We start from the raw sequence: 15,395 nt of genomic DNA on the forward strand, positions 1-15,395 counted from the left end.
GGGCCCCAAGGTAGTTGCTTATTTAAATTGTTAAGAAACTGTCAAACTGTTTTCCAGAGTGACTGTACCATTTTCCATTCCCTCTAGCAATGTATGAGATATCCAATTTCTCTGCATTCTTGATAGCATTTAGTATTGTCATTATTATTTTAACCATTCTGATGGGATATAGTGATATCTCATTGTGGTTTTCACTTGCATTTCCCTAATGACTAATGATGTTGAATATCTTTTCATGAGTTTATTTGACATCTGTACATCTTCTTCATTGAAAAATCTCCTCAAATCTTTTGCCCAATTTGTAATTGAATTGCTTGATTTTTTTCCTGTTGAATTTTGTGAGTTCTTTATATATTCTAGATACTAGTCCTTTGTTGGATATGTGGTTTGCTGATATTTTCTCCCAGTCTGTACCTTGTCTTTCATCCTTTTAACTGGGTCATTCTCAGAGCAAAAGTTTTTGTTTTATTTTATTTTTACAAAGGTCAATTTATCATTTTTTCTTTTATAGATTGTGTTTTTGGTGTTGAGTTTAAGAACTTTTCACCTAGCCATACATACCTAAAGATTTTCTCTTACTTTTTTTCTAGAAGTTTTCTAGATTTACTTTTACACTTAAGTCTGTGATCCACTTAGAGGTTTTGTTTGTTTGTTTGTTTTAATAAGTTATGAAGTTTAGGTCAAGGTTTTTTGCTTGTTTGTTTTGTTTTGCTTATGGATGTCCAGTTGCTATAGCATCATTTGCTGTAAAAGCTATCTTTCTTCCATTAAATTACTTTTGTCCCTATGTCAAAAATCAGTAGGACATATTTGTGTAGATCTATTTTTGGGCTCTCTACTCTATTCCATTTATCTATGTGTCTATCCCTCCACCAATATGTCTTGATTAGCGTAGCTTCATGGTAAGTTATAAAGTCTAGTAGAATGATTTCTACCACTTTATTCTTTTTCAAAATTATTTTAGCTATTCTTGTTCCTTTGCATTTCCATATACATTTTATAATAATCTTGTCTATATCTATAAAATTTCTTGCTGGGATTTTTATAGTAATTGCACTGGACCTGTATATCAAGTTGGAGAGAATTGATATGTTTATTATGTTAAAGGTTTTATTCCATGAAAACAGTTTGTCTCTCCATTTATTTAGATCTTTAAAAAAATTTTCTCATCACTCATTTTAGCATATGATTTTTATATATGTCTTGTTAGATTTACACCTGCATATCTTTCTTAAAAATCAGAATGCAATAAAAATCTTTATTTCTTTATTGAGCAGACATCAAATAATTCTTGCCTCTTTGCTTCTATATATTCAGTGTTTACTACTTGGACTTTTTGTTGTTTTTTTTTTTTTTTAAATCATGTGTTTACCATTTAGAAACAATATCTTCTGAATGGAACATGTCAAAAATTGCTGATATAACTGACAGAATCAGAGAAACCAAAGGCTGCAAATTAAGTGAGTTTGGCAAAGTTTGTCCCTTTCCATTCTTTTTCTTTTTTTTATTTTATTTTTTTATTTTTTTAAAAAGTTTTTATTTTAATCCTTCCTAGAGGAATACAGATTTGAATGAAATACATTCATTCCATAAATACATTAGCAGCAAAACCTTCCCACCAAGGTTCTCTCTACTCCAGCCCAGAGGTCGCGCCTTAGAGCAGGAGAGCATGTTCCATCAACCGTCAACTTCAAGATGTGTTTGCTTCTTGCTGAAAGCAGGAGATGCATGAGAGACAAGGTGAAAAGATCAGATGGGTAGATAATTAAGCTGGGACCCTGAAAACACACCCACGTGGTGACCATTTAACCTTCTGCACTTCCCAAATCCTTTGGCATCCACCATGCTTAACTGATGAGGTCCTTCATTGTAGACAACTGGGAAGGCCTAATCTTGCAAATGCACCAATATCTCATCTGTCATTCTGAGTTGGCAACATTTTAATGGTGTCTTGATCCTTTTCATAGGGTAAGCCAGATAGGAAGGATCATTCCCTCCTTCCTTCCCTGGGCCAAGGTACCACTTTGCCAGCTGAGTCCACATGTCCTTGTTATCAGGAGACGATGCAGCAGGCATTACTTGGCTTGCTACACCCCCAGATCCCCTTTGTCTGGGTGCTGGAGGCTTCACTGGAGACAGAGACATGTCTAAACCTACAAAGACCTCTAAGGAACAACCACCAGATCTCTTACCCCAGCTTCAATCAAAGCTAGCTTCTTGGACAGTGGCCCAGGCATCTCTCCTTTTCTTCTCTCCATCAGTGCCTACTGCCTGGCTGCTCCCTTTTTTATCTGTCCTCTAGGTACCTGCTGAAATTTTGGGAAGCAAGACCTACCCTAAACTCCCAAGCAGCCAGGAGAGATTAAGGTAGGTGGTGCTTTAAACTTGTTAGCTGCAGTCAAGAGTAACAAGCTTACGTTGTTATATTCCAATCCATTCTGGGAAGTCACAAGTCTGCATAAAACAAAACACCAGAACCATAATCAGGACGACTGTAAGGCAGGGACCAAGTTTAGAGTGCTACCAAATCAGTGGCTTGGGAGAAAAATGGAATAATGAAAGAATTTAAAATAAATCTGATTTGTTTGGGCAGAGAGCAGCTCTGATTCAGGCATAAATGTATCACCCAATTATGTAAATAAAAAATAGATCTCAGGGCTTCCCTGGTGGCGCAATGGTTGAGAGTCCGCCTGCCGATGCAGGGGACACGGGTTTGTGCCCTGGTCCGGGAAGATCCCACATGCCGCGGAGCAGCTAGGCCCATGAGCCATGGCCCCTGAGCCTGCGCATCCGGAACCTGTGCTCCGCAATGGGAGAGGCCACAACAGTGAGAGGCCCGTATACAGCAAAAAAAAAAAAAAAAAAAAAAAAAAAAAGATCTCAAAAGTTGACACTTTCCTCCCCATACGCTACTTAAAAATAGGATACATGCTCTTTTCTCAATCTTTCTTAAAGTGTTTTCATTAGGATACTCTTCTATAAGTGCTTTATCCGTTCCCATTTAGTCTGTTTTGACTGTTGGCTGGAAGGAAATCAGAAATTATTTTATATAAAAAGCACGGTAGTGGATAACTGGTCATGTGTGTTTTTCCCTTTTGTATTTTCCATCCGAAACAGCTGGCTCCTTTTCCTTTCATTTATGTGTAGACAGAGCCTCGTCCGCGGGATACACAGCACTGCTAACCCGGCAGCCTTCTGCCCCCACAGGGTCCGCGAGCTCCTCCTCCTCCGAGTCGTCTTCCTCCTCCTCCTCCTGCGCTGATGAACTGGACGTGGGCCCTTTGCAGGTTTTCAGGTGTCGGGTGAGATGATATTTGGTTAGATAAGCCTTTGTACACTTTTCACAGACATAATCCCGTTTTCCTTCATGTGAATTGAGATGTTTCTTTAAGTGATTTGTTCTCAAGAACAGCTTATCACACTTGGGGCACTTGATCTGGCGTTCTTGTGTGTGGATGAGCACGTGCTGCTTGAGGTCCTGCCTCCGCATGAACAGCTTGTCACAGTAATCACACTTGAGGTTCTTCTCGCCCGTGTGGATAACCATGTGGGACTCCAGGTGAGCCTTCTGGGTGAAAGACTTGTCACACAAAGTGCACCTGTAGTTCTTCTGACCTGTATGTATCTTGAGGTGGGTCCGCAGGTTGCTGGGATCACTAAAAGCCTTGCTACAGAAATCACACTTGTGGGGCTTCATACCCATGTGACCCATAAAGTGAACATGAAGTTTGGAAGGAGAGATAAAAGCTTGGGGGCACATGGAGCACTTCCACTTCCTTTCTTTGCTGTGGCTTGGCCCATGGCTGCTGCTGTGGCCCTGGCTAGGAAGATGGTTATGGATGTGGCTGGTCAGGTGGGCTTTGAACTCTGTATAGGAACTGCACTCCTTGCCACAGTTACAGAGGTGCACATCTGGGTGTTCAGGAACACCAATCTGCTGAGCATAATCCCGGCTGTAATAAAAAAGCAGTTCATTTTCAGGAGGGATATCTTGTGAGGTGCAGAAATAGATTTTTCCATCATGGGGATAAGCCACCAAATTCTGCTCTTCCCGATTCCTGGCTTTGCGCACAAACATCATCCAATTACATTCATTTTCGTCAGTTGTAATGATGCAGAATTCTAGGACACCACTGTGGTATATCTTCCAGATATGATTAACTGCCTTGTCTGTCCATTCTGCTACTTCCATGGAGTGACTTTGCTGGCCAATAAGAGGCCCAAAGCAAGTCCGCACAGGAATGGCTTCTCCAGTCCATACACCAACATCTGCTCCCACAATTGACTGGCGGAGAACAAGCTGCTTTGGGAGAGAAAGCCTCGCTCTGCTCTCTATTGGAGTGTCAGGAACAAAAGTCACCGGTCCGTGATCTGGGCAGTCTGAGGGATAGGCTCGGTCACAGAGAGTGCACCAAATTGTAAACAAGGTTGCCATATTTTCCTTGTTTGAATTGGAGTCTTCCATTTGCAGTGAAGGTGGTACAAAAGAAAGACTGTCTGAAGACACATCTACATGACCTGTCCCCATAGCAACCTCCTGGGTGATGGAGGAGACAGCCACAGGTTCTAGGCTTAGGCCAACTTCATGGAGGGAAACAGATTCTAGGGAGGCGAGGTTGTGTGAGGTAGAGAGTGCCACGCTTACAGAGTTGGTGCTCATGGCCACGGTGTGGATGGAGTCACTGAGGGCACTGTCAGACATTCCGTTGACCCGACTTGCAATGTGGTCTGTCTCCATGACCACAGGGAGCTCCAGGCCATTCCCATGAATGGGTATCACACCACCATGTCCTACAGTTTCTGCTGCAAGGTTGTTGCTCACAGAATCCACAGACAGAGGTTCATGACTTCTGGAGCCATTTGGGATTTGGGTATGCTCGCCTGCAACACCATCCATGGTAAGCTCTTCTGCCATTCCATCTGTAGAGATTGGGCTGGTGACCCTAGAGACGTTCTCCATAGTGATTGTTGTGTCCAAGGCCACCTCATGGCCATCAGTGGGATGAAGACTTTGGGCACCATGTGTGTTCACAGAGCGAGAGTCTATTGAAACAATGCCTGGTTCTAATCCAACATTTCCATTGGACTGATAGGGATCTAGCGCCGGAGGGTTATTGGTGATAGATAATGCTGTATTACCATCAACATTTATAGAGTTAGGGTGGATATACTGAGGAGGTGGTCTGTCAGCTAAATAAGATAAAATGCCTGGGGCTGGGATGGCATTGTGAGTGGGTGAGGCAGCCAACCCCAGGTGACTCCCTGAGACTGGCGAGGCATTGCTCACAGAGGATGAAGTCAGCTGCTCCATCCCCACTGGGCTCAGGTTCATTTCATTCATCCTGTGATGCATCTGCTGGGGGCCAAGTGTCAGAGGAACGCGCACACGGGTGGTGGAGAACCGGCATCAGGGTTTGCGTTCCAGGGTCACGTGCTACCGCATCTTGCTTACAACCGCTGCACAAACGCGGCCATTCTTCCCCGGGGCCGCCCGGGGCAGCCCAACTTCTCCCGAGGGCCGGCGGCCGCGCACCCCGCCGCGAGATAAGGCATGCCGGGGGACACCCGGGGCCTTTCCTCCAGAAGCTTCGGGAGGGGGGCTACCTAACCTGCCGGCCGCGCGGGGGTCGCGCACGCCTGCCCCACCGCTTTGTTCCTCATCCGGGCAAAGCTCGCCTCGGGGCCCTCCCCGCCAGCACGACCCCCCGCCCCGGGGCCCGCTCGCCTAACGTTTCCTCCATTCTTTTTCATCAGAGGTTGCCTTCTAGTAGCACTAGCAGAGTCCAAAGTCTTGTGTCTTGTGATATATAGTTTTCTTTGTCCTACTTGTATGCTAAGCCAGACCTTCGTATTTTTCAAGGCTCCTGATTATGTCACCTTGTGCTAGGATAGCATTCTAATGGAAAGTGGTGGTTTAGATGCAGAGCTTTTGACATTAAAATTATACTTGGCAGTGAAAAACGAGAATCTATACATCAGGGATCCTACTGTAATTAATTTGCATCTCACAGTGTAAGCTATTGATATGCAATAGCCTTGTGACAACACAAATATTTCATTGAGACAGAACAATGTGTACATAATGTGGTTTGTTTCTAAATGAAATCTGTGTATTACAAATTACTTCTTTTCTCTGATTAAATTAAGAATTTTACTATAGGTTCTAAGGTGCAATGTTTCCCTGCACATCTCCTGAGGTTTCTTGTGAAGGAAGAATACAATTCAAAAGCCTGGGTATGAATCCTGGTTTGTTGTGCATAGTGTAAAACAAGTAAACCAGTGAAACTCATGGCAAGAAACTTTAGTTTTGCAGTCTGAGAGATCAAATGTACATTGAATAAATTGAACCATTGAAAAGTACCAGTGAAACTCTGAAGTATAAAGAAAGAAAAGAGGATTGTGCTCCGAATTCTTTGATTCAAGTTCCTTCAGCTGCGGTGACCAGTTTGTCCTGGTTTGTCCAGGACTTTTCTAGTTTTAACCCTGAAAGTCTCATGACTCAGGAAACCCCTTGGTCCCAGTGTTAAAACTGAAGCTCCATATATCAGAAGACTTGTCTGCCCAGGAAAAGGAGAATGGTTGGTCATCCTACTTCCAGCTCTCCCTCTTATTAACTATGGGATTTCAAGTGAAACTTTTCACTTGATTCTGAGTCTACTTCCTCATCTTTAGAAAATAGAAAATGACTGTTCTACCCTCCACAGGGTCATTGAAAGGAACATGCATAATAATGTAAATGGAATACTTTGTAAATAGTGGCACACTATACAAATGTATGGATTTGGTACCATCATAACTCATGGCTGCCACATGCTGACAATATATTTATCCTACGCTTTACTCAGTAGGACTCTCTGGCAAAGAAACAGTCCAAAAATGATGAAAAGCTTTGCCCAGTTGCTCATCTCTTTTCAACCAGAACAATATTTTCTGCATACTCTAGAGAGCCCATTAGCTAAACACAAAGTATCATCTACCCCCAAATTACTGCTAAATGCTATTTACCCTCCAATCTCCTAATTCTATTCATCTGACATCAGTTTATGGATCTCTGGCAAATAGCACAGTTCAAGTGTACAAGCAAAAGGAGTGTATTTGAATAATTGCATGTTTATGTTCAAGAAGAATATAATAAAATATTTACAAATCCAGTTCCCTTTCCAAGAGTAATACGTGGTTCTATATCAAAGGCAATGGGCTGGTTGCAGATTGCCTTCTGCTTTATAATTATAGCATTTAGGAAAATAATAACTGGGCTTTAGGTAGAGGTCTGTGCAAGTTTCTGGGATGTAGATAGTTGAGTGTAGCATACCAGCATATTTGAACACATTCATTAGGCTTCAAAGTTAATATGTGAAACACTGTCAAGTGCCAGATCTTTTGTTTCACTCTGTTAGTAAATGTAACAGATGGTTTGCAAACATATTTGTGATCTGAAGGCTGACTGATCATGTCAGTCTGATAGAAATAGCATGCAGCCATTTACCACATCAGAATGTGAGAAAAGGAAAGCTTCAAAATTAAACCTTAAAAGACAGCAACTTTCTCAGTGGTGCTAACAAGAGAGAACATTGAGTTTAAAATGTCTGTTACCTCATCACTAACTTTTGAATGTTTCCTTTTATTTGATTCCAACGTGGATATTGGAATAAGGATATGTCACCTTCCAAAAACTAAATAAAAACCATATGTGAATCTTTGATGCAATAGTGAAATCACCAACATAGACAGAGTTCTGTTGCCATGGCAACAATTATGCTCTCACATAATCCAGTAATTCAACCTCTTTGTGAATCCAGATAAATAAGAGACTCTCTTTTTTGTCTCTTTTCTTCAGTCTGCAAATGAGAACACAGTTAACCTTGTAGAAAGGAGTATTAATAGCTGGACTGCTCTATCTGTCTCACTTCCACCTCTACCCTTCCCATCACTGTGTTGAGGCATAATGTAGGTCAGCCAGGACCAAAGAGAGTTGCTGCTATTACCAGAAATGCATGTGATAACATATTTAGCTTTATTCTTACACCAGTTTGAGGAAGAGCCAGAGGAAGACAATTTGGCCAATTCGAGACTCTGAAATGATAGGGTCAATGGCAGGCTAATCGGGGGTTTCTGACAGGGAAGGTGCACAAAATTTCAAGCATTCCCGGAAGACTGCTGGTAAATGATTATTTGATATTGGATGCCTTCAAAATGAGGATGCCTGGAGAATTATGGGATAGCTCTTGGAATAAACTGTACTCAGTTTCTTTTATCTTCATCCAACAAGTTTAATTGAGGACCTCCTCTCTGCCAGACACCGTGCTGGCTGTGGAAGATATAACTGAACAGACAGTGTCAGCTATCATGGAGTTTATATCCAACAGACACCAGAGGAGATCTCTCTGAGGTGGTCACAATTTGTGCTGAGCCTGGTTATACCAAATGAGGAGTGCCATTTTGTAAATGTCCCTACGGTAATCTCATGTTTTATCTTCAGCTTTTCTCTATGGTGAACCTCCCAGTTGAAAAAATTGAGATGCAGAGTGGCTTACAAAGTACCCAGCAAAGAGAAGCAAGGGAGATAACAAATGAAAAGAATTCAACAGCTGAAGGTTCAAATCCCACCTCATCCACTAGCTGTGTAGTTATCGAACTTATCTCAGCTTGACTTTCCGCAGCAGCACATATACTGACCTGATGCCTTTTCAGCCCGAATACTATAGTGTATATTTCTTATAAATAAAGGCAACCAACACAACCACACATAATCATCATAAGCAGGAAATTAGGGGCTTCCCTGGTGGCGCAGTGTTTGAGAGTCCACCTGCCTATGCAGGGGACGCGGGTTCGTGCCCCGGTCTGGGAAAATCCCACATGCCGCGGAGAGGCTGGGCCCGTGAGCCATGGCTGCTGAGCCTGCGCGTCCGGATCCTGTGCTGCGCAACGGGAGAGCCCACAACAGTGAGAGGCCCGCGTATCGCAAAAAAAAAAAAAAAAAAAAAAAAAGCAGGAAATTAACATTGATAAATTATCATCTCATCCTCAGACTCCAAGTTTCACCAAATGTCCCAATAATGTGCCTTATAATAATAAGATACTATTCAAAATTATATGTTCCATTTTGTTGTCATGTCACTTTAGTACCCTTCTGTTTGGAGCAGTTCCTCAGTCTTTCCTTGATTTTCATGTCCTTGACATTCTTAAATAGGCCAGTTATTTTGTAGTACGTCCCTCAATTTGAGCTTGTCTGTTTTCTTATGACTTGATTCAGATGCCCTCCTCAAGCTGCATGTCTCTGACATAACATGATTGGCCACCATTCCACATGGACCCTCTCCCTGCCTTGCTTGGGGTCTGACACCAAGCTCAGACTCTCATCTGCAGAACTGCCTTCCTCACCCTATTTGCACTCTGACCCCCAACACCAAATTGCTTCCCTGAGGGGATGATCTCCTACTAGAACTCTGACTTCCTTGCCAAGCAGTCCTCCAGTATGGATCCCCCCTCCCCACTGTTCCAAGCCATTGTGGTCCTCCCCACCCTAAGTTCTGTCTACTTTGCTCAGCTCCACCCACTGGATTCAGGGTGCAGTTTTTCAGGAAGAAAGAAGAGGAATATGTTCAGGAAAGGATAAGAGAAATGTAATTAATATTTTGAATATTATTCCAGAATGTTCCCAGAACATTCCTTAGAATAACTTAATACAGACATATGATTTACAAATAGAACAAATTAATATGGGACACGTTGTCCAGAAGCCAGTGAAATTAGAACAATTACCACTATACTCTGCCTCTCTTCAGAAGGAAGTCTTTATTAAACTCTCATCTACATGGGCCCAAAGCTATCCACTTGGAATTTGTAAGCTTCTTAACAGAAAGTGATTCTAAACTTGTCCAGCTGAGCATAAGCTCCCTTTTGTTTTGCATATCTTTACTTCCCAGTTTTGCAGCTGACTCCCAAAATTCTCCTTATCCACAAGTAGCTTTATGCTTTCATTTTCAGTTTACTTCTGGGTGTGTCCATTTACCTGACATCTCAATCTATCCTACTTCTACATGTATGTAATAGAACTTGTTTACTGGTGCATGTAAAACACTGTCTTTCCATGTTACATCAGGCTTGCTGACACTTTGCAGTGACTTACTTTGTAGGCTATTATTATATCATAAATTAGATCATGTTATCAATACAGAAGTAACAAACCTGTCCTTTATCTTTCATACACACACACACACACACACACACACACACACACACACACACAGACTTTCTAAGGTTCATAGTAGCTGACCATAGAGAATTCCGCCATAATTCACTTATTCATTCACACATACTTTTACCACATATTTTTGAATATTGGTCATTCCAAGGCCCAGGCTAGGCACTGGGTTGCATACATGAATCAAATTGAATGATAGTCAGTGTCTGCTGAATGTATCAACAAATAATTACCATTTATTGCATTGCTCGCTGCTCTTTCATTTTTGATTTACCTGTTCAAGCTCGTCTAAGTTGACAATGAAAGGGACCAAAAAAAAATATGCACTTTTAATTTAATTTAATTTTTTAAAGGTTGTATCCTTTTAGAGCTGTTTTAGGTTTACAAAAAAAATTTAGAGGAAGGTACAGAAATTTCTTTTATACCTCCAGTCCTCAGACATGTATAGCTCCCACATTATTAACATCACTCACCAGAATGGTGTATTTTTTTTTTTACCAAGGATGAATCTACATTGACACATCATAATTACCCAAAGTCCATTGTTTACCTTAGAGTTCATTCTTGGTGTTGTATATTCTATGGGTTTGGACAAAAATAAGATGTCATATATCCATCATTAAAATATCATACAGAGTATTTTCACTGCCCTAAAAATTCTCTGTGCTCTGCCTACTCATCTCTGCCCACCCTCACCTTAGGCAACCACTGATCTTTTTATTCTCTCCATAGTTTTCCTTTTCCAGACTGTCATATAGTTAGACTCATACAGTATGTATCCTTTTCAGATTGACTTCTTTCTCTTAGTAATATGTATGTAAGTTTCCTCCATGTCTTTTCATGGTTTGGTAGCTCATTTCTTTTTTAGCACTGAATAATACTCCATTGTGTGGACGTACCGCAGCTTATTTATCCGTCCACCTACTGAAGGACATTTTGGTTGGTTGCTTCCAATATCTGGAAATTATGAATAAAGCTTCTATAAATATCCATGTGCAGGATTTTGTGTGGGAATAGTTTTAAAACTCCTTGGGGAGCATGGTTGCTTGAGCATATGGTAAAAGTATGTTTAGTTTTGTAAGAAACCACCAAATTATCTTCCTAAATGACTGTACCATTTTGCATTCCCACCAGGTAAGTATGAGAGTTCCTGTTTTCCTTACCAGCATTTGGTTTTGTCAGTGTTTCAGATTTTGGCCATTCTAATAGGTATTTATCTGTATCTCTCTTTCAGTATAGCTTATATGTTAAAAAGTTCATAAGGCATAATATCAGTTTAATGAAAAATGTAAGCACTGATGTTTTCCATAACTTATATAAAGAAATAGAACATTGCTAGTTCTCCAAAATTCTTCAGGCTTCCCACTCCTTATCCCTACAGAAATAACAATTCTCACAAAATTATAATGTGTCACTTTTTTTAACTTTTTCAAAGATTTATCACCAACTTATCACTTATCATCACTGAACAGTTGTTCATTTTCCTGTTCTTTATATTAATGAAGTCATAGTGTATGCTATGCTTTTTTCTCTTGCTTCTTTTATTCAACATTATTTGTATGATTTATTAATGTTGTTGATCATGAGTGTAGTTTGTTCATGTCATCGATGTAAAATATTTTATGGTTGGGATATACTTTGATATATTTATCTATTCTCCTGTTAAAGGACATTTGAGTTGTTTCAAATCTGGGACAATTATGAATACAGCCATAAGTATTCTTTCAGTCACAACTTGATGCATAACCTGGTACATAAATTTCTCTATATTTAAGAATGTAGGGCTTCCCTGGTGGTGCAGTGGTTGAGAGCCCGCCTGCCAATGCAGGGGATGTGGGTTCGAGCCCTGGTCTGGGAAGATCCCACATGCCGTGGAACAGCTGGGCCCGTGCGCCACAACTGCTGAGCCTGTGCTCTGGAGCCAGCGAACCACAACTAGTGAGCCCACGTGCCACAACTGCAGAGGCCCGCATGCCTAGAGCCCATGCTCTGCAACAGGAGAGGCCACCGCAATAAGAAGCTTGTGTGCCACAGCGAAGAGTGGCCCCCGCTTGCTGCAACTAGAGAGAGCCTGCAAGCAGCAATGAAGACGCAGTGCAGCCAAAAATAAATTAAAAAAAAAAAAAAAAGAATGTAAGTGCTGGGTTCTTGATCATATATTCAACACTGTCAGAAAATACCTATTTGCAGAGGCAACTATACCTATTTGTACTGCCATTAACAGTATTAAAGAGTTCTCATTATTCCATATTCTTATTAATACTTGACATTGTCAGGCTTTTAAATTGTTACTTTGATGGCGTGTAATGATATTTTGCTGTGGCTTTAATTTACATTCCCTTGATTACTTAGGAAGTTAATCCATGTACTCTTTCAAATGTTGGCCATTGAGTCTAAAAGGATCACTTCTTATCGGATGATGAATAAACAAACGTTCAGCATTAGGCTTGTGAAACAGAAATAGAAAAAGGAAAATCCCTCATCATTCTTAAGAATGAGAGGAAGATAATATCCCTTAATATAATTTCAATATTAAAACTTTTTTCTTAAACCAAGTGGCTTCATCAAATATAAAGAGAAATTTTTATGAAGTGTATAGTCAGATAAGCCAAGAGACTACATTAGATAAAAAATAATTTAAGAAAATAAAAATGCAATAGCAGAATACAAAAGATGCATTGTAGGCAGCAAAGAACAGAACTTGCATTTGGAAAACTAAATTGGTGGTGTCTGTCATGAAGAAAGAAGAGTAGACTGCAAAGCCCTGTAAGCTCCCTTCCTCTCATCCATACTTTCACATGCACATGTATCTCAACACTTGACCTGCCCTCTGTTACTCTGGCTTTTACTGGTATGTATGGCCATGGTACTAAAGTCTCTTTTGGCTTGGGCTTTAAAAAATTTTTCCATTTTTTAAAAACTCCTATGTACTACCCATTCTCCACCAGTCAACTTCCAATTATACTTGTTCCAATTTTTTTACCAGAACATCTCTTACTAACCATCTGTTATGGCTTCATTCTGTTCAATGTCTTCCATTCCTCCTTCTGTCCACTGAATCATCGTATTTACCTATTTCCATATTTTTACTTAATATTTTTCAAGAATCTGGCCGCCTTGACCAAGGGCTAAAATTTTATGGGCATTCTTGATTATTCTCAGTGGTTAAACAAATTCTGTATAAAAAACTGAAGATTTTCTTTAATGTTTGTTGTAAGATTCCTGGTATGCCTAAGACTTATAAAATTAATTGTGAGGCTCTTCCCCACCAGTCATTTCTAATACATTTCTGACTTTAGAATAAATGTTAGAGTATGAATGTGTGCAGCCTAAGGGTAGCTCTTGTCCTAAAGTAGTGTTAGTGACATTATTCTAGTTAATATCAAGTATGTAATCTTTAATGGGTATTTTATTTTCTCTGCAACATTTCATTTTATTTTATTTTATTTTATTTTTTATACAGCAGGTTCTTATTAGTCATCCATTTTATACACATCAGTGTATACATGTCAATCCCAATCTCCCAATTCATCACACCACCCCACACCCCACGCCACTTTCCCCGCTTGGTGTCCATACATTTGTTCTTTACATTTGTCTCTCAATTTCTGCCCTGCAAACCGGTTCATCTGTACCATTTTTCTAGGTTCCACATATATACGTTAATATACGATATTTGTTTTTCTCTTTCTGACTTACTTCACTCTGTTTGACAGTCTCTAGATTTATCCATGTCTCTACAAATGACCCATTTGTATGGGTCATTTTTATGGCTGAGTAATATTCCATTGTACATATGTACAACATTTTCTTTACCACACCCTCTCCAGCATTTGTTGTTTGTAGATTTTCTGATGATGCCCATTCTAATTGGTATGAGGTGATACCTCATTGCAGTTTTTTTTTTTTTTTTTTGCTGTACATGGGCCTCTTACTGTTGTGGCCTCTCCCATTGGGGAGCACAGGCTCCGGACGTGCAGGCTCAGCCGCCATGGCTCATGGGCCTAGCCGCTCCATGGTATGTGGGATCTATCCAGACTGGGACATGAACCCGTGCCCCCTGCATCGGCAGGTGGACTCTCAACCACTGTGCCACCAGGGAAGTCCCTCACTGTAGTTTTGATTTGCATTTCCCTAATAATTAATGATGTTGAGCAGCTTTTCATGTGCTTCTCGGCCATCCGTATGTCCTCTTTGGAGAAATGTCTATTTAGGCCTTCTGCCCATTTTTTGATTGGGTTATTTGTTTTTTTAATATTGAGCTGCATGAGCTGTTTATATATTTTGGAGATTAACCCTTTGTCTGTTGATGCATTTGCAAATATTTTCTCCCATTCTGAGGGTTGTCTTTTCATCTTGTTTATGGTTTCCTTTGCTGTGCAAAAGCTTTTAACTTTCATTAGGTCCCATTTGTTTATTTTTGTTTTTATTTCCATTACTCTAAAAGGTGGATCAAAAAAGACTTGCTGTGATTTATGTCAAAGAATCTTCTTACTACATTTTCCTCTAAGAGTTTTATGGTGTCTAGTCTAACATTTAGGTCTCTAATCCATTTTGACTTTATTTTTGTGTATGGTGTTAGGAAGTGTTCTAATTTCATTCTTTTACATGTGGCTGTCCAGTTTCCCCAGCACCACTTATTGAAGAGACTGTCTTTTCTCCATTGCTTATCCTTGCCTGCTTTGTCATAGATTAGTTGACCATAGGTGTGTGGGTTTATCTCTGGGCTTTCTGTCCTATTCCATTGATCTATATTTCTGTTTTTGTGCCTGTACCATATTTTCTTGATTACTGTAGCTTTGTAGTGTAGTCTGAAGTCAGGGAGTCTGATTCCTCCAGCTCCGTTTTTTTTTCCCTCAAGACTGCTTTGACTATTTGGGGTCTTTTGTGTCTCCATACAAATTATAAGATTTTTTTGTTCTAGTTCTGTAAAAAATGTCATTGGTATTTGATAAGGATTGTATTGAATCTGTAAATTGCTTTGGGTAGTATAGTCATTTTCACAACATTGATTTGTCCAATCCAAGAACATAGTATATCTCTCCATCTGTTGGTATCCTCTTTAATTTCTTTCATCAGTGTCTTATAGTTTTCTGCATACAGGTCTTTTGTCTCCCTAGGTAGGTTTATTCCTAGGTATTTTATTCTTTTTGTTACAATGGTAAATGGGAGTGTTTCCTTAATTTCTCTT

At 40.2% G+C, this 15,395-nt stretch overlaps 1 pseudogene; it reads right to left on the bottom strand.

Annotated features, from left to right (window-relative positions):
- Positions 1 to 1,518: 1,518 nt before the first annotated feature.
- Positions 1,519 to 5,721, bottom strand: LOC137211631 (PR domain zinc finger protein 4 pseudogene; annotated as a pseudogene).
- Positions 5,722 to 15,395: the final 9,674 nt, after the last annotated feature.

The sequence above is a fragment of the Pseudorca crassidens genome, chromosome 19 (genome assembly GCF_039906515.1).
Source record: "Pseudorca crassidens isolate mPseCra1 chromosome 19, mPseCra1.hap1, whole genome shotgun sequence".
Lineage (NCBI taxonomy): Eukaryota > Metazoa > Chordata > Mammalia > Artiodactyla > Delphinidae > Pseudorca > Pseudorca crassidens.